Source organism: Leopardus geoffroyi, chromosome E1, assembly GCF_018350155.1.
Source record: "Leopardus geoffroyi isolate Oge1 chromosome E1, O.geoffroyi_Oge1_pat1.0, whole genome shotgun sequence".
In the NCBI taxonomy this organism is placed as follows: Eukaryota; Metazoa; Chordata; class Mammalia; order Carnivora; family Felidae; genus Leopardus; species Leopardus geoffroyi.
The window spans coordinates 14,562,422-14,582,344 of record NC_059330.1 but is presented as its reverse complement, the minus strand read 5'-3'; the positions used below and the strand labels follow the sequence as shown (position 1 = coordinate 14,582,344).

Genomic DNA, 19,923 nt, shown 5'->3' with positions numbered 1-19,923 from the left:
AAAGGGACATAACTCAGTTATCACCTAAAAGACAGATGGTGGGAATGTATACTGGTGCAGCCAATATGGAAACCACTATGGAGTTTCCTCAAACAATTAAAAATAGAACTACCCTACGATCCAGCAATTTCACTTCTGGGTGTTTATCTGAAGAAAATGAAAACACCAATCTGAAGAAATATAAGCACTCCTATGTGCACTGCAGCATTATTTCCAACAGCTAAGATATGGAAACAACCTAAGTGTCCATCGATACGGAAATGGATAAAGAAGATGTGATGTATGTATACAATGGATTACTATCCAGCCATAAGTAATGAAATCCTGCTATAGTGAAATGAGTCAGAGAAAGACAAATACTGGATGATTTCACTTATATGGGTAATCTAAAAAACAAAACAAATGAACAGTCAAAACAGAAACCAACTCAAAGATACAGGAAACAAACTGCTGGTTACCAGAGAGGTGAGGGGTTGAGGAGGGAGGCGGACAAAACAGGTAAATGGGATTAAGAGGTACAAACTTCCAGTTATAAAATAAGTAAGTCACAGGGATGAAAAGTACAGCGTAGGGCATATAGTCAATAATATTGTAATAACTGTGTGGTGACAAATGAACTAGACTTATCATGGGATTTCACAATGTATAAAAATATCAAATCACTTTGATGTACACCTGAAACTAACAGAACACTGTATGTCAATTATACTTCAATAAAATAAGATGTATAAATTGTATCTACACAATGGAACATGATGCAACTTGAAAAAGAACGTAGATTTATACACAGTGATTCAGAAGCAGTTACAAGGTATGAATATTAAGCAAAAAAAGAGTAATGTATCACAACATGCATTTGTATGAGAAAAGTTAATATTCTGTGTATGTATGTTTGCAAGAATGGTTACCACACCGTTATTAGCAATCGTTTCTGGAAGGGAAAGAGGGGCTGGTATTCTTATTTTCTACAGTTCTATATGATTTTAATATTATTTCAGAGAGTATGGATTACTCCTGTAATTAACAAGTAAGGACAGTCTGCCTTCTGTTTCTCAGCATGAGATGAAGTAGGTGGTACTGGACTAGTCCTCCCACCATAAACAACTATAAAATATCTGAGGCAGCTGTTTGTAGGCAGTGAACAACAGGCAGCGCAAAACTGTGATCCCTAAAACACCAAACCCATGGAGAAAGAGTTCAGATCTGTGGTTATCAGAGGTAGGGGTAGGGAGAGGGTGACTAGAGGGAGGTGGCCAAAAGGTACCAACTTCCAGTTACAAGACAAGTAGTAGGGATCTAATGCACAGCACAATGACTACCGCTAACACTGCCGTATGATACATCACAAGGAGAAATTTTTCTTCTTTGCTTTTCATTGTGTCTGTAGGAGAGCATGGATATTAACTAAACTCACTGTGGGAATCATTTTAAAATATATGCAAATCAAACCATCGTGCTGCATACCTTAAACATGTACAACGATGTACGTCAATTAGTTCTCAATAAACTGGGAGAAAAAACACTAGAAATATTTTTTTATGATTAAAGTCTGTTCCCCTTTCATGAGGGGGAAAAAAAAGGCTGTGACCTCTGAGAGAAGAAAAACTCACAAAATGAACTCTTGATCACTTAGTCCTCTGCTTGGGAATAATTTTCCAACCATGATACAGAAAGCTGAATCCCAAGGAAATTATGGTGGTCCTGTTGAGTTGAGGAGGCAGAGGCAGAATTTGAGGTAGCTGAAGGGGCCGGAATCAGCAAGTAGGGAAATGGACAGGAAGAAGTTATACAAAGAAAGAGCATGAAACACATGTGAGAATCTTCAGTGAATAATGGGGTGAAGGCTGGACTGTACCTATGCAGCCAAGACCACCAGGGGCTGACCAGAAGGCAGCTGCTACAGGGTTGAGAATGGAACAGAAAGATGTTAGAGATCCAACAGTGTAGAAATAGCACTGCCTTAGGACGGAGGAGTTGGGAGTTCCAAAACTGCCAGAGTAGAGAGGTTTTAACACCTTGTTAACATGCCCTGGCAACCAGCTGAATCTCCAGAGAAGCCACACCCTAGAGTGGGAGCTAATCTAAATTTGCATTAATTAGATCCTAAATCTAAATTTGCATTAATTAGATCCTAAAACCCAGACTAAAACAAAATCTGCAGGGAAGGCAGGGCTTGGAGGTTGACTATCACCACATTGCTGGAGCTTGGGGACATCCTAGGTTCCTAAGTAGCTGCCCTAATAATATGTAAAAAAACCAAGCATACAGAAGTTCAAGACGATCAAGCAGTGATGTAATTGTCTTTTTAAGGAAAAACAAACAAAAAAAAACCCTCCCGCCCAAAAAACCAATACTCTCCAGAAGAAGGTAACAAGAGCCAGAATCTAACAAATTAGCCAGTGCCAAAGACTATAAACAAAACCCACTAGACACAAAGAAACAGGTAAATGCAATCTACATTCAACAGAAATTGAATGTGAGATGGCCTACATGTTGGAATTGATAGGCAAAGACTAAAACAGCTATTATAAACAAGTCCAAAGTATTAATAAGATGTTCAAAGAATTAAAGGGAAATATGGCCTTAATGAGTAAACCAATAGAAAATGTCAGCCAAGAAAAGTAATTATCAAAAAGAACCAAGTAGAAATTCTTAAACTGAAAAGTAGTGAAATAAAGAGTTCACTCGATAAGTTTTACATTATATTGAAAATGGAAAAGAAACAGTCCATGAACTTAAAAAGACAGATCAATAGAAACTAAGTAATTGGAAGACTAGAGAGAAAAAACACTAAAGATAAATCGAGCCTCCAGGTCATGATCTCCCAGTTCATGGGTTTCAGCACCACAGAGGGCTCTGTGCTGACAACTCAGAGCCTGGAGCCTGCTTCGGATTCTGTGTCTCCCTCTCTCTCTGCCCCTCCATCTCTCACGTTCTGTCTCTCTCTCTCTCAAAAATAAACATTAAAAATTTAAGGGGCCCCTGGGTGGCTCAGTCGGTTAAGTGTCCAACGTCAGCTCAGGTCATGATCTCGTGGTCCATGGGTTCAAGTCCCGCGTTGGTCTCTGTGCTGACAGCTCAGAGCCTGGAGCCCGCTTCGGATTCTGTCTCCCTCTCTCTCTGCCCTCTCCCACTAGCGCACTCTCTCTCTCAAAAATAAACATTTTTTGAAATTAAAAAAAAGATAAATAGAGCCTCACAAATGTGTGCGACTATCTAAAAATTTCTAACATATACATAATAGGAATTCCAGAAAGAGAAGACAGGGTAAGTAGGGCAGAAAAAAGAATAATGACTGGAAGATACCCTGAATTTGATGAAAAACACCAACTTACAGATCCAAAAAGGTCACTGAACATTAAGCAGGATTCATGTAAAAAGAACTACACCTGTGCACATCTCAACCAAACTTCTGAAAACCAAAGATAAAAAGAAAATATTCAAAGCAGCCTCCCCCCCACAAGATACATTATACAAAGAGGCATATGAATGCTGATTTCTCACGAGAAAACAGTGGGTGCCAGGTAATAAGAGAACCACATTTCAAAGATGCTGAAAGAAAAAAACTTCAATCCAGAATTCTATATCCAGTTTTTTAAAAAATCCTTCAGAACCAAAGATAAAAAAGAGAGAGAGAGAGAGGCATTTTTAGCTAAACAAAAGCTACAGGAATTTGTCACCAGCCACCTGCTTGTGTCCTATAGGCTCAAGAGAAATAATTATCAGCTGGAAACTTGGATCTACTGAAAAGAATGAAGAGCACTGGTAAAGAAGCAGATAAATAGAAAAGTCTGTATTTTCTTTTTGTTTGTAATTTACTTAAAAGAAAACTAAGTAAAAATAATAATAGGGTATGGTAGGATTCATACCATATGAAAAGTCAAACAGAAGACAATCACACTAACCAAGAGGGAATGGGTAAATGGAATTATACTGTTTAAAGATTGCTGCATTTGTTTTTGTTTTTTAATTTTTTAACGTTTATTTATTTTATTTATTTTTTTTTTTATTAAAAAAAAATTTTTTTTTTCAACGTTTATTTATTTCTGGGACAGAGAGAGACAGAGCATGAACGGGGGAGGGGCAGAGAGAGAGGGAGACACAGAATCGGAAACAGGCTCCAGGCTCTGAGCCATCAGCCCAGAGCCTGACGCGGGGCTCGAACTCCCGGACCGCGAGATCGTGACCTGGCTGAAGTCGGACGCTTAACCGACTGCGCCACCCAGGCGCCCCAACGTTTATTTATTTTAGAGAGAGAGAGAGAGTGCACAAGCAGGGGAGGGACAGAGAGAGAAGAAGACACAGAATCCAAAGCAGGCTCCAGGTTCTGAGCTGTCAGCACAGAGCCCAATGCAGGGTGCGAACCCACGAACTGTGAGATTGTGACCTGGGCTGAAGTCAGACGCTCAACCAACTGAGCCACCCAGGCGCCCCAAGAGTGTTACATTTGTAAAGTGCAAAGCAGGAAACAAGAAGAACAGGTGTGTAGGTGTGAAGTGTAAAAAGGTACAATACTGTGATTGTTTCCACAGCACATGTACTAATACTGGAACGAAACAGAGAAGATCGGCATGGCCCCTGCTCAAGGATTACACACAATTCGTGAAGCATTCCATATTTTTATATTTCCATACCCACTTCTCCCCATGCGTCTCCTTACCAAACATCTCCAGGAATCTCCCCTGCACCCCCTGCCTTATTGCTACCCATCATGCAACCTTACAGTTGCCATTTTACTGCCTTTTTAAAAATATTCAACAGAGGGGCGCCTGGGTGGCTCAGTCGGTTAAGCGGCCGACTTCGGCTCAGGTCACGATTTCGTGGTCCGTGAGTTCGAGCCTCGCATCGGGCTCTGTGCTGACAGCTCAGAGCCTGGAGCCTGTTTCAGATTCTGTGTCTCCCTCTCCCTCTGACCCTCCCCCGTTCATGCTCTGTCTCTCTCTGTCTCAAAAATAAATAAACGTTAAAAAAAAAAAATTTAAAAAAAATATTCAACAGAAACCAGGTGCCTTCAGAGGCTCTCTGATAAAGCAGAGCCTGGAGCCTGCTTCAGATTCTGTGTCTCCCTCTCTCTCTGCCCTTCCCCCCGCTCGTGCACTGTCTCTCTCGCTTTCTCTCTTTCAAAAATAAATAAACATTAAAATTAAAACAAAAACAAAACAAAAAACAGAAAAGGTGATAATCCTTAAAGGAAAATCTTAAAAAACTGAATTTTATCAAAATTAAAAACATTTGCTTTCCAAGATTCTGTCTTAAAAAAAAAAAAAAGCTAGCCATACACAGTGAAAAAAATATTCACAGGACACCTATCTGACAAGGACTGTGCACAGAATACACAAGGAACTTTTACCACTCTCTAAGAAAACATCAATATCCCAAATTTTAAAAATGGGCTATAGATTCGGCCATTTCTCAAATGAGGATGAAGTACTAACAAACCACATGAAAAGATGCTCATCATTAATTACACAAATGCCAACAAAACTACCATAAGACCCTGTCACACTTTACTAGAATGGCTAAAACTCTAAAGACCAGAAATACCAAATGTTGGCAAGGATCTGAAACAACTGGAATTCTCAGGCATGGCTAGTGAGAGTATAACGTGGTACAATCACTTTGGAAAACAGTTTGGTAGTTTCCTTGAAGTTTACAATATACTTAATCATTTGACTGAGCAATTCTACTTCTAGCTATTTGCCCCCAGAGAAATGAAAACATTATGTCCACAAAAAGACTTGTACATTTGTTCACAGCATCTTTATTCATAACAGCCAAAAAATAAAAACCCAAATGTGTCTGAGCCCAAAGTGAATGAATAAACAGAATGTGATATATCCATATAATGGAATACTACTCCTCAATAAAGGGAATGAATTGCCAGAAGAACACAACATGGATGAATCTCATAGATATGTTGAGTGAAAGAACAAAGACATAAAAGCATATACTTTATGACTCCACTTATATGAAATTCTAAAATTGGCAAAACTAATCTTTAATAAGAATAATTAGATCAGTGGTTGCCTAGGATGGGGAGTTGGACTGAGGAGATTAACTGTAAAGGGACACTAAAGGGACATTTTGGGGGATGGAGACATTCTGTATTTTGATTGGGGTGGTCATTACACAGGGATATATATACTATCAATACATTCGAATGTATGATTTTATTGTATGTAAATTATACATAAATAAGTTGACTAATAAAAGTAAAAGTATTACCAATAAAGATTACTTTTTTCAGATATCTAAAATTATGAAGTAAAAACAATATTCTTTTACATATATGAGAAGTACATTAAAGAAAATAAAGGGTGGGGCAGGAAGTATAGAGGCAGAAGTTTATGTCAATAGCAAAGTCCTCTCTCTAGGTATCATACTTTTTCTTCTTACCTGTTTCAAATTTATTTTTTATTATGGCCCATATTCATTAAGTCTTGAGCCAAAGATGGTTTATATGTATGCATATAGATAGGTAGGCAAACTTCCATTGCTGACCTTCAGGTTTTTATGCATCTGCCAAATGCATAAATCTACCCCCATCTGCCAAATCCATGAATCCCTGTTCATCTACAAACAATCCTGGCAGCAAAGTTTGTAGCCCAGGACGTTGTCCCAATTTTTTGGTCCTTACAAGTTGCACTATCACTACTCTTAGGTTTTTTTTGTCCTTGGACACCCTTCCAAAATGACGTAGATCACCCTTTGCATATATTCAGTCCCTCTTAGAGAACACTCAAGGGTTTGCCAAAAATAAATCAAGTTCTCTCTCCAAAGACTCATATTCTAGACACTCAGGTACTTTTGGACTCCAGGGCATTCCAAGATTTGAAGAACATCCAACACAGAGAGAAAGAAGTAGGTAAATTCATTCTGAACATCCATTCTCCTCATGTGAACTTTTCCTTCTTTGTTCATTTTCAAGAACTATTATGGGAGATCAGGTAATATCCCTAAACCAGGTCAAAAATTCCCAAGCTCATGGTGAGGAGTCAAGTTCCAAGTGAAAATAAAAGAACTGTCAAAGTTATGAAGAGAACTGAAGGTACTAACAATTGTTTGTTCAACCACTATATTACTGCATTTTTATTCAATTAAGAGTGTGTGCGACTTGCTTGGATTTGATTCCTTCATTCTTACCTGTGTCATCCTGGGCAAGTTCTTTCATAAAGTTCAAATTCCCATGGGGCTTTTGTGACATTTAAATGAGATAATGTAAAGCATTAAAACAGTATCTAGCACATGAGAGACACTCCTTAAAAGTCAGATGGTTCCCTCAGGGTCCTCTTGGGAAAAGAAATCCAGACATGTGACTCTTCATATATACTCAGGAAAAACATATTTATAGCATTCTGAATATAACTTCTTTCTGAAGAGCTCAGAAAGCTGTCTGGCAACATGGAGGCAAAGTATATGCACTCTCAGGTAATATGCCCTACATTCCAAAGTTAAAGATAGAATGAGGAAGACTATTTTTTTTTTTAATTTTTTTAATGTTTATTTATTCTTGAGGCAGAGACAGAGCATGAACAGGGGAGGGGCAGAGAGAGAGGGAGACACAGAATCTGAAACAGGCTCCAGGGTCTGAGCTGTCAGCACAGAGCCCGACGCAGGGCTCGAACCCACCAACTGTGAGATCATGACCTGAACGAAGCCAGACGCTCAACCGACTGAGCCACCCAGGTGCCCCGAGGAAGACTATTTATAACAGAAATCTTTATTATTCTTACCTGGGCCCAAATCTTTGCCTGATAACTACAACCTTGGAAGCTACCAAGTTCCTAAAAACCAGTGGTTCTCAAAGTGTGGAACCCAAACCATCGGCATCACCTGGGAACTTGTTAGAAATGCAATTTTCCACCTTTTTCCTCTCAAACAATCAAAAAAACACTGGGGATTGGGTCCAGCAACTGCGTATTTTAACAAGCCCTTCAGGTGATTGTGATGAATGCTAAAGTTTAAGAATTACAGAAAAGAACACCTACTCATGACCTATCCACAGCATGAATGTAAGGTAGCCGAGTTCAACAGAGCCTGTTTGGGGAATGAGATCTGTAATTTGTAAATTAGGGAGTAACTAATAAATCTGAAAGTACTGGAGTAAATGGAAGTAGTAATCAGTAATTCTATAAATTTAAAAGCAATTAGTAAGGAGGTGAGAGAGAGCACAAAAAAGGTGAGGGAGGGCAAAAATGAGGTAGGCAGAGATATACATGATACAAATGGTTAGTGCCAAGGGGCCACTGGTGGAATGAATCATCAAATAAAGCAAGCCATCGAGGTATTTACTGCACTTACAGTGAGAAGGGGAAAAAGTTTTACAACATTTGCTAGACAGAAACCAGAGGACTTCTCAAAACACCATACAATTTTACCTAGTTTATACCCATCTCAAGGGCTCCTTCAATTAAACAGGCAAAACAGAAAAGGAAGTAGATACAGTTCACCGTTTATTCTAAATATCTGGCTGGACATGATTTTTCTTTAGATGTCTATGGACTGATAGGGAAGTATGAGGAGAAACTGACTCAAAGGGTGAAAACAAACAAAAGATCTAATCTAGCATGGTGTGACAAAGGGACATCCATGTTCTTATTACCTAAAAAATAGAATGCTGTGCCTCTCCAAGTATCCAAAAGTTCTCATCTCATTCAATATACAGAGAAAACACCTCCTGTACAAGGGTAACCAAAGAAAAGTTCAAAAGTTATTCATACACAGCTACTGCAAAACATTAAGAAAAAAATGGGTGATGGGGTGCCTGGGTGGCTCAGTCGGTTGAGCGTCTGACTTTGGCTCAGGTCATGATCTCGCGGTTTGTGGGTTTGAGCCCCACTGTGCTGACAGCTCAGAGCCTAGAGCCTGGAGCCTGATTCAGATTCTGTGTCTTCTCCTTTCTCTGCCCCTCCCATGCTCATGCGCGCGCGCGCTCTCTCTCTCTCTCTCTAATAAATAAACATTAAAAAAAAAAAAGAAAAAAGAAAAAATGGGTGAATATTCTAATAGTAAAATGGGCAAAGAACATAAGGCAGTTTATAAGAAATATAATACCAATCATATCACCAATAAGCATAATACTTTTAGAATCAACCCTATTGGTAATCAAAGAAGGAAAATCAAAACAATGAAATATCGTTTTTTGCCCATCTCTGGCAAAGTCAGGAAAAATTAAACCACTCAACCTTGATGAGGAAGCTAGAAAATAAATACTCTTATATTCTGCAGTTTACATGGTATACAACCTTTTTTTGGAGGGCAATGTAGCATTATCTATCAAAAGTCAAAAATCTGCATACCCTCCTTGACCTAGTAATTGTACTTCAAAAATGAACAAAAGGTGTATATAAAGACTTCTGCCTGAGAAGGCATCATTTATAAAACTGAAAAGTCAGTAACTTCCCAAAATGTCTAATGGTTGAGGACTCAGCAAATATTATGGTATGTCCACGCCAGTTAATATAACACAGTCATTAAAATTCATGTTATAGGTGAACATGGAAACATATGCAGAATATATTTATTGCTAAGTGAACAAAGTGGATTACAAAACAGTATATATATGGTTTGATCCTATTTCTGCTAAAAAGCAAAAAGAGGGGCGCCTGGGTGGCGCAGTCGGTTAAGCATCCGACTTCAGCCAGGTCACGATCTCGCGTTCCGTGAGTTCGAGCCCCGCCTCGGGCTCTGGGCTGATGGCTCAGAGCCTGGAGCCTGTTTCCGATTCTGTGTCTCCCTCTCTCTCTGCCCCTCCCCCGTTCATGCTCTGTCTCTCTCTGTCCAAAAAATAAATAAACGTTGAAAAAAAAAAATTAAAAAAAAAAAAGCAAAAAGAGTTCATATATGTCTGTCTGTCTGTCCATCTATCCAACCAGAAGGATCACAGTCTTTTCTTTCCCTTATTGATAATCTTAATTTTCCAGTATTTCTAAGATGAACACCTATTTTAGAATACAAAGAGAGGTTATTTTTGTAAAAAAAACAAAACACTTAAAAACTATAGACCTCAGAGTTAAATAATTCTACTTCCAATATCTCAACTGAAGTGCCCAAACTGAATACACAGAATAGCTCCTCCATATGCCTTGTGATCCCTCCTTTGTCTACTGTGTTTGCTGCTATGGTTGTGGTATCCAGAATGGTGCCTGATGCATGGCAGACAGTCAATAGCTCTTAAATGAGAAAATGCCATCCATCTCCCATAAATCATAAAGAATTACTGCCAGATGGATAGAAGACAATTGGAAGCAGGTCATTAAGAGCCAATTGACAGGGGCGCCTGGGTGGCGCAGTCGGTTAAGTGGCCGACTTCAGCCAGGTCACGATCTCGCGGTCCGTGAGTTCGAGCCTCGCGTCGGGCTCTGGGCTGATGGCTCAGAGCCTGGAGCCTGTTTCCAATTCTGTGTCTCCCTCTCTCTCTGCCCCTCCCCCGTTCATGCACTGTCTCTCTCTGTCCCAAAAATAAATAAACGTTGAAAAAAAAAATTAAAAAAAAAAAAAGAGCCAATTGACAGCCTGCATTCCTAACAAATCCACTTTTATTTTCTATTTTTTAAGAAATCAACTTAAAAAAATTCATTTGATGTCAGTATGTAGATATGGAATTGATTTTTTAAGGTGCTGGTTTGTTTGTTTAGAGTGTGTGTGCATGTGAGCAGGGAGAGAGAGCAGGCAGAGAGAGACAGAGAGAGAGAATCCCAAGCAGGCTCCATGCTGTCAGCATGGAGTCTGACACGAGGCTTGATCTCAGGAACCACAAGATCATGACTGGAGCCAAAGTCAAGAGCTAGACGCTTCACTGAGTGAGCCACTCAGGCGCCCCTGGAACTGATTTTTGTATACTGACTTTATGATCAATCAACTTTGCTAAATTCACTTAATCCTATTAATTTATCCTTATTTTCTTTCAGATTTTCTAAGTATTCATCACATTATTTGCAAATAAAGACAACTTTTTTTTCCCTTTCCAATCACCTTTTTAATACTTTCCTTTTCCTGCCTTCCTGTACTGGCTAGGACCTCCAACATAAACTGAATGTAACTGATAATTACTACCTTTGTGTTGTTCTATTTCTAGACCGGCTTGGTGGTTATATAGTTCCTTAGTTCGGATTCTTTTTGTTTAATGTATTTCCACATGTATATTTCATAATTTAAAAAGTTCAAAAAGAAAAAGAAAGTAGCGGGAGAAGTAAACAATGAAGAGACTGGTTTCCTATTGCTGCAATACAATGTATTACCTTACAGTTCTAAAGGTCAGAGATCCTAACATCAAGGTGTTCACAGGGTGTTGTCAGTTTTGTCAGTTGACGTGTTGACAGTGCTCTTTCTGGAGGTTCTGCAGGAGAATATGCTTCCCTGCCTTTTCTAGCATCTAGAGGCCACCTGTATTCCTTGGCTCACGGTCCCTTCCCCCATGTTCAAGGCCAGCAGTATACTGTCTCCAAATCCCTCTCTCTAGACCACTAGTTCCATCATCACATCTCCTTTTTCTGACTCTTGACACCCCTGCCTCCTTATAAGGACCCTTATGATTACATTAATCGACCTCGGAAACCTAGGATCATCTTCCCACCTCAAGACTCTTAATCACACCTGCAAAGGCAGTTTTGCCTTGTAAGGTAATATTGAACAGGTTTCAGGAATTAAGACGTGGACCATCTTTAAGGGGCCATTATTCTGTCTACCACAAAGTGTGAGGACATGGGGGCAGAGGCAGAATGCCACTTGGCAGCTTTTTCACCACTATAAATCAGTACCACTCACAATCAGCAGTTCAGACAGGCTCAAGGGAAACTACCATACTAAATGGGAAGTGACCAGAGAGTAGAATTTCTTCTTGACATGGTAGGCTACAGCTTCAAGGAGGAGGTCAGAAACTGCCATATCATTTATGTGAAACAGAAATCAGACACAGCAAACAGCTCTGGTATAGTAGCACCACTATATACAGAATAGAAAATATAGAAAATAAATTTATTTGTTCAGATTGCACACCACCTGACTTCCTCCCCACTCTCTTCAGGGTGGTGACTTGGTAATATAAACTTCTATCAAGCAGTTGTAGACTTGAGAAGGAGATTCTAAAGAGTTATTTGTAGATAAAGAAGGAATCACATAAGAATCAACATAACCTATTTTGGAGCAAATATGAGATCTGAAGAAACCTTTCTTTGTTCAAAGAAATATAAATGGCCAGAATCAGACTGTAGAAATCCAAGTTGGGGTCTATGAAAGGAGTGTACCACAGTTTGTGGGAGGTAATGTAAAATGAAGAAAAAGATATTCTTATATCTGATGTTTAAAATCATAGACATTGTGAAGTATGATAAAATAAAAATGACAAAACAAAGGCAGATTAAAGGGACCTGGAGAAAAGGCAGGCAAAAATATAAAGGTTATAGGATAAGACGGGGAAATAATGTAAAAGAACATATAATGCAATAGCAGTCTTAAAAACCAAATTAGAAGCAGTGAAAAGTAGAATCAGCATTATAAAAATCCGAATCAATTACAGAAAGGATAAACTTGAGAAGCTCTTTGGGGATGCAGCGGCAAAGCAAAATGAGATTAAAATGATGACAGAAAAAGAGATGTAGAAGACAATGAAGAAAATAAACATAATATTAGCAAATAAGGACACAAGAAATGAAAACTTTTCTAGTCCAAAGACAGAACTGTATCTGCTTATTAAAAAGCTCGTTTTGGGGCACCTGGGTGGCTCAGTCAGTTAAGCTTCTGACTTCGGCTCAGGTCACAATCTCATGGTTCATGAGTTTGAGCCCCACATGGGGCTTTGTGCTGACAGCTCAGACCCTGGAGCCTGCTTCAGATTCGGTGTCTCCCTTTCTCTCTGCCATCCCTCCCCTGCTCATGCTTTCGCTTTCTCTCTCTCTCTCTCTCAAAAATAAACATTAAAACATTTTTAAAAAAAAAGCTTGTTTTGGGGGTGTCTGGGTGGCTAGGTTGGTTAAATGTCCGACTCTTGATATCAGCTCAGGTCATGATCTCATGGTTGTAAGATCGAACCCCACCTCAGGCTCCCAGGCTGAGCATGAAGCCTGCTTGGGATTCTCCCTCTCCCTCTCTCTCTGCCCCTCCCCTGCTTGCACATGCTCTCTCTCTCCCCCTCAAAATAAAACAATTAACTTAAAAAAATAAATAAAAAGGTAAATACCAAATTGTTAACAGCAGTTATCCCTGGAGTGTAGTCTTTGACTTTAAATATTTTTGTGAATCATCTGATTCCTTTGCATAAGTATGTGTATTACTACTACATTTTATAAAAGTCACCTTAATGTTTAAAAAGCATCCATGTCATCTTTGATGAAAACATTCCTCAACTGAATAACATTTGAATAACAGGTGAATCAGGACACCTGGGTGGCTCAGTCGGTTAGGCATCTGATTTTTGGCTTAGGTCATGATCTCACAGTTTGTGAGTTCGAGCCCCACGTCGGGCTCTGTGCTGACAGCTCAGAGCCTGGAGCCTGCTTCCGATTCTGTGTTTCCCTCTCTCTCTGCCCCTCACCTGCTCGCACGCTGTCTCTCTCTCAAAAATAAATAAACATTAAAAAAATAATAATAACAGATGAATCAAAGAACATAGTAAGAATGGAAAAGCCATAGAGTAAAAGGACTGATGGTGAGCACTGAAAACACTTAATATAAAATTAATTCTCAATACTTATTGTAAATTTAGAAATAAAATACAATTGTGTGAAAAAGAAAATACATATTGGTAAGCAGTCCTAATTTCTACGTCTTAAGTATAGGTCAATAGTTTTGGCTTTTCAAAAATTCCTCATGTTGATACTTTGAAAATAGAAGATCAAGTATGCTTTTCAATAAATTAGTGACTGGGTAGCCCTGAAAATAAATATTTTCCAGACAACCAAACAACACAGGCAATATTTCCCCCAAAACCATGTAGATGTGTGTGCATGTATGTGGGTATACACGTATACACACACACACACACACACACACACACACACACACAAAGAGTATATAAAAAACATTAAAAAAGAACAAAGCATAAACCGTACAGTCCCAATTTTATGAAAAGAAAAGAGTAAGTACAGATATATAAGCACAAGGGGGAAAAAGACTGGAAGGATATAAACTAAACTATTAACACTATTTAATTTTAGGTGGTAGTTTGCAGGTGATTTTTACTCTCTTGTGCTTTTCTATATTTTCCATTTAAAACATTTTGGGGTAATTATGTATACAATAAACATCACTCCAAAAATGTCATTGAACAAATAAACAAGGAGACAAAAGCCAGCAGTTCCAAAAGCTGGACAATTTAAGCCCCATCTTTAATCTCAACAACCTATTTTATGAATGATGAAGTTTCCTAGGCTCCTACATCCAGAAAGAAAGTAAAGATGCCTGGAAGGATGAATAGGATGTGACATGAGACTTAAAACACTGACTTTATAATGTGACTTACAATAATTCATTCCCCAGTCAAGCCAGAGTGGCTCCAGCGGTAGCTTGTTGAAAAGTTCTTCACTTAGTTCTTGGTCAGACAACATGGGGAGGAAGACAAAGATCACAAAGCTTAATCTACCTGGGGATGCCAGAATAAGCACTGCTTACATCTATTTATGACATAAATGCTTGGTACCATTAACTAATTAGAGCTTTAGGAAAGCTCTTTAGAGTCTAAGGAAAGAGAGGACCTGTTGCTAAACAGATCCTTGGTTAGTATTACCTAGAGCTATACAGTCACACACATGTATTTTGAAGATGATAATTAAGCTTTTTTTTTTTTTACACTAAGCCATAACATGAACTCAACATCTTTCCTTTTCATCATTTCCCCAATCTGCATATAGGGTTATTGGGGTTTCAATGAGAAAATGCAAGTAAAGAGCTTAGCACAGTGCCTGGAAAATGGTTAGTGCCTACAAGAGCTTAACTTCATAAATACTACAGTTCAGTTACTTTTCCAATCATTTAGGCACTATAATGCGGCAGAAAGGACACAGAATTTTGTTTTGCTTCCTTTCAGGATGACTATTTATTACTCCTTTAACCACAACTTACTATAGAAAATTTCATGCATATACAAAAGTAGAATACTATAATGAATTCAATGAATCCATTGCTCAGATTTAATAATCAGTATTTGGCCTCTTTTTTTTTTTCATTTATACTTCTATCCACAAATTATTTTATTTTATTTTATTTTATTTTATTTTATTTTATTTTATTTTATTTGAGACAGAGAGAGAACATGAGCAGGGGAGAGGGGCAGAGAGAGAGACAGAGAAAGACAGAGAGACAGAAAATCTTAAGCAGGCTCTTCGATCAGCAAGGAGCCTGACATAAGGCTCGGTCCCATGACCCTAGGATAATGACCTGAGCCTAAATCAAGAGTCGGACACTTAACTGAGCCACCCAGGTGCCCCTATCCACAAATTATTTTGAAGCAAATCCTAGACATCAAACCATTCATTAGAACATGAGGGTTTTTTTTTTTTTAATTTGTTTTAATTCCTTTTTTTTTTAAGTTTATTTACTTATTTTGAGAAGGAGGGCGGTCAGTGTCAGTCAGAAGACACTGTCAGTGCAGAGCCCAAACTCACGAACCATGAGATCGTGACCTGAGCTGAAATCAAGAGTTGGATGCTTAACTTACTGAGCTACCCAGGCACCTCTTTAAATTTATTTTTCTTAAGTAAACACTATGCCCAGCATGGGATTCGAACTCACGACCCTGAGATCAAGAGTTGCATACTCCACTGACTGAGCCAGCCAGGCACCCCAGAACATGAAGTTTTAAAGTCCAACAGAAAAGGAAGGGCTCTAATCTTCCACTGCTTTATAGCTCCATGACCTTGGGTAAATAAATTACTTAACCTTCTGAATTTAGGCACCTAGCAGCCACACAAGTGATCTAAGATCACTTTCTTTGCCCCAGTTGGCTCTAGTTGGTTTCAACATCTATGATGTTTCTCTCAAAATGTAACCAGCTCTACCCTACTGCTTTTACCCTCATCTGTACTCTTTATTTTACTTCTGGATAATCCCAATAGCAACTGTCTTCTAACCTCTTGCTCATCCCACACCCAGGTTTTTTACCTTTTTTTTTTTTTTTAATGGCTGAATACTGAATATATCCTGCAAGATATTCAATAAATCAAAAAAGATTAAGGGTGAAGAAAGTTTGGGAAAGACTGTGAAGGCTATTCTCACAGTGTACACTATAGTAAAAGCTTCAATAAGTCTTGCAGTATTGGATTCTAACATTGCTTTACCATAACTTAAATGATTATGAAACTCTTTTTCTTTTACCTAACAACTAAGAACCTATAAAACTAGAGTTCCACACAACATGCTTAGGAAATATAATATGTTAATGCTAAGTCAGCGCTCCTGAAGCACTGCCTTCATTGGAATGCTAGCAGCTCAACAAAATTTCAAGAGTTCCTCCTTAATTAGAAGGTTCAAATTAACTTACGTTGCTTCTCACGTCTTCGTACACGCCACAAACTGCCTCCCAAACTAGGACGTTTGCCTTACAAGTCTGGATCTTTCTTGTTGTGTGTGCAAGACAGTATAATACAGACATGTTCAGTAAGTATCTGGTGAATGGGCATCAAGGAGGGGCCGAACACGTGACCAATCTGGACCAGCAATGAAATTGCACATGTTGCTGCTACTGACAAGTCCTTGAGATGTTTTATGTTTCTTAGTATTGACCACTAGAAGCTGGAGAAAATCTCTATCTTTTAGGGTTTCTAAATGGTCAAAGTTCCTACAGATTTTCTCTGATGAGACATCCATATACTAATATTCTAGGTCAGCCATGGAGATGCCTCGTATGAGTTTATCATCAGTTTTCAATCTTCTCTTGAGCCTCAGTCACCTCTTTTAAAAAAATCAAAGGGGGTAATACCTACTTGGCAGGCTTATTGTGAGAACTTCATGAAATACTATATACAAGTATCTACTCCAGGGACCAATACATGCTAGATATCCAAGAGTTGTTATTTTTCCCTGCAATGGAGAATAAGGCATAGTGAAAAGTAAACAAAGGAAGGGAACATCTTATACAAAGTAGCTAGGGAAGACCCTCTAACAAGGTGACATTTAGAAGGGAGTGTCACCCTTACAGCCACACAGCTCTCTGCAGACACAGTGCTACACGTTAAGAGGAAAGCAAGCGCAAAGACCCTTAGACATGAGTGCTTGGCTTGTGTGAGGAACAGCAAGGATATCAATGTGACTAGAGTGTATCAGGTAGGAGGAGAGCAGTAGGAGCTGCAGTCAGAGTTAAGGGGGATGGAGTTGGTCTCAGATCATTCAGAGCATTGCAGGATGTTGTTAAAGCTTTGGCTTTTACTCTCAGTGAGAGCAGCAGCCATCAGAAGGTTTTAAACAAAGAAGTGACATGATCTTACTGATGTTTTAAAAAGATCATTCCAATTGTGGTGCTGAAAACAGACTGGGGAGCAGGAGGAAGGAGGAACTCGAGAAATTAGTCAGAAGGCATTGTAACGAGTTAACCTAGAGTGTGGTGGTAAGAAAGAGTTGTATCTGCATTTATTTTGAAGGTAAAGAAGACATGAACTGCTGATGAACTAGGTATGGAAGTGTGAGAAAAAGGAGTCAAGAATAACCCCAAGAATTTTGACACAAGCTACCCAAAAGTCAAAGCTGCCATTTACCAAGATGAGAAGAATAAAGAAAGACCAGATTTAGGGGAGAGTATGGATTTAGAGATGTTATGTCTGACATACCTATTTCACAGTCCTTGGGGTGGAAACTATCTTAGTCTCGAGCTGCCATGAGCTGCAACTGCCCTGGGGTAGCCTGTAAATCACCACTATAGGCTGAGAGCATGGACTGCTAGTTCTGTAGTCTTCTCTGGCCAGATCATATACTTATCATATGTTGCAATGTATCATATGCTGTATCATATACTGACATTACCACTGGGAAAGTTGATGAGAAGATAAGGGTCAGTACAGCTGCAGCTGGTTAGGACTCCTTCCTTGATCGGCACCAAAAACAGCTAAACCAACAGCTGACTCCCAAAAGTACCCTCCAGAGTCCAGCTCATCTTGTGATCATAGAACAATAATACTAGGATCCCACTGCCCAAGCCATGCTTACCCAGTTTCTCTTCTAACTTACCATCTTCCACAAAGTGTAAACATTGTGTTAGCTGTCCTCAGCCTCACATACTACAACTCCCCATCATCAACCCCCTTCTGAAACCGGAAAAGCAGGATTTCACTCCAACTTTTCATTGGAAGAGCATAAAATGAGTATTCTTCTTGAGAAAGAGAGGCTCCTACATTCCCAAGATCCCTATCAGTCACCCAACACACCCAAAGTATGGGTTTCTGATTAGTCAATATATTCAACCAAAGGCAATCTATGCAACAATTCTGCTATAAGGAACCACGTCACTGTTTGCAGTAAGGCAGAAATTGAGAATAGTCCCTTGGTTCAATAAAGCAAAGACTGGCTAAAGAAATCTTGGCATATAAAGGAATACTAAGTGATCATCAAAAATGATTCCATGTAAGAATACATTAAAAAATATTGAGTGAAAAAAACTAGATTACAGGGGTGCCTGGGTGGCTCAGTAGGTTAAGCGTCTGACTTCGGCTCAGGTCATGATCTCCCAGCTTGTGATTTCGAGCCCTGCATCGGGCTCTGTGCTGACAGCTCCGGGCCTGGAGTCTGCTTCCGATTCTGTGTCTCCCCCTCTCACTGTCCCTCCCCCACTCGCACTCTGTCTCCCTCTCTCTCAAAAATAAATAAACATTAGAAGAAATTTTTTAAAAAAGGGAAAAAATCAGATTACAAACAGTATGTATAATGACCCCTAGCTTTGTACAAAAAGAGTGCGTGTATGTGTGTACACTAGAAGTTAAATATGATTATGATTAGCAAAAATTAACAGTGATGTTAGCACTAGGTTAAAGGACTGCAGATAAATCTTCCTTTTTCCCTTTTTATTTGTTGTTTTTTTTTTTCACTTGTTTACAATGAACATATACTCTTTTCTACTAAGCACATGTTTAAACATTTAAAATATTCAATATAGCAATATTTTATATTCAATACAATATCTCTCATATTCGCAGTTTATGGTTGGGATTTAGTTTTTACTGTCTGACATTTTCTGAGAAAACGCTTACCTATGTCTCTATACTTCATCTACGTCAGAAGGCTCCCACCTAAAAAGCCATTTGAGGACTCTTCCCCAAGGGCCTCTCCCCCAGGGGATGTGACGAGGTCAGACACAGGGTTCCCCGGCTCAGCACAGGAGACTCTGCTCCCAGGGTGTGCGGGTGCTACTCCCCCAGCCTGGCAACTGCTATGTGGGAATGCGAAGCAGAGCAGACTGCCCTACTCTCCACACCTGGCCAAAGACCCAACTGTTAAGCAGAGACTAAGAGTTCCACAGTCCCCACCAGGGCAACAGGCAACGAGCTTTGTTTTCTATAAACAGACCAGAAAAAAGTTCAGATTAAAACACAGTCTTTAAGAGGAAGAAAAATAGAAACCAGGCAGCGGGGAATGCTTCATATTCCTAAAAGCTTTTTTTGTAAGTTAACACATGGTGTCTGCTTCTCTCTAGTCACCTATTTATCACTCTCCTCCTTAGAGAAGGGAAAAAGCCCTGGCTGTTTTCCTAGTGCAGAGTTTTGTGGCTGGGGGGAAGGAGGAGAGGGGGGAGGAAGGAGGGTGCTTTAAGCATGATGCAAACCATTTGGAGCCGAGTGAGAGCACTGCCAACACAAGCTGCACTATTTAAACAAGTGAGGAAATGATCGTATATACAACATGCCAGCGAGCACACACACACACCAAAGGAAGTCGAGAGGGCTTTTTTTTTCAGGACACAGAGCTGGATGTCAGCGGCTAAAAGGTCGATATTTTCCCTTAACA

The 19,923-nt window shown here is 39.3% G+C and overlaps 1 protein-coding gene and 1 non-coding gene across 5 annotated transcripts in view; one reads left to right on the top strand and one right to left on the bottom strand.

Moving 5' to 3' along the window:
- SMG6 (SMG6 nonsense mediated mRNA decay factor) overlaps positions 1-19,923 on the bottom strand; it is a 229,780-nt gene that overhangs the window by 93,122 nt on the left and 116,735 nt on the right. The window lies entirely within an intron of this gene.
- On the top strand, positions 4,517-4,622 carry LOC123604809. The gene has a single exon (XR_006715526.1). It is a non-coding gene; the product is annotated as a U6 spliceosomal RNA (small nuclear RNA).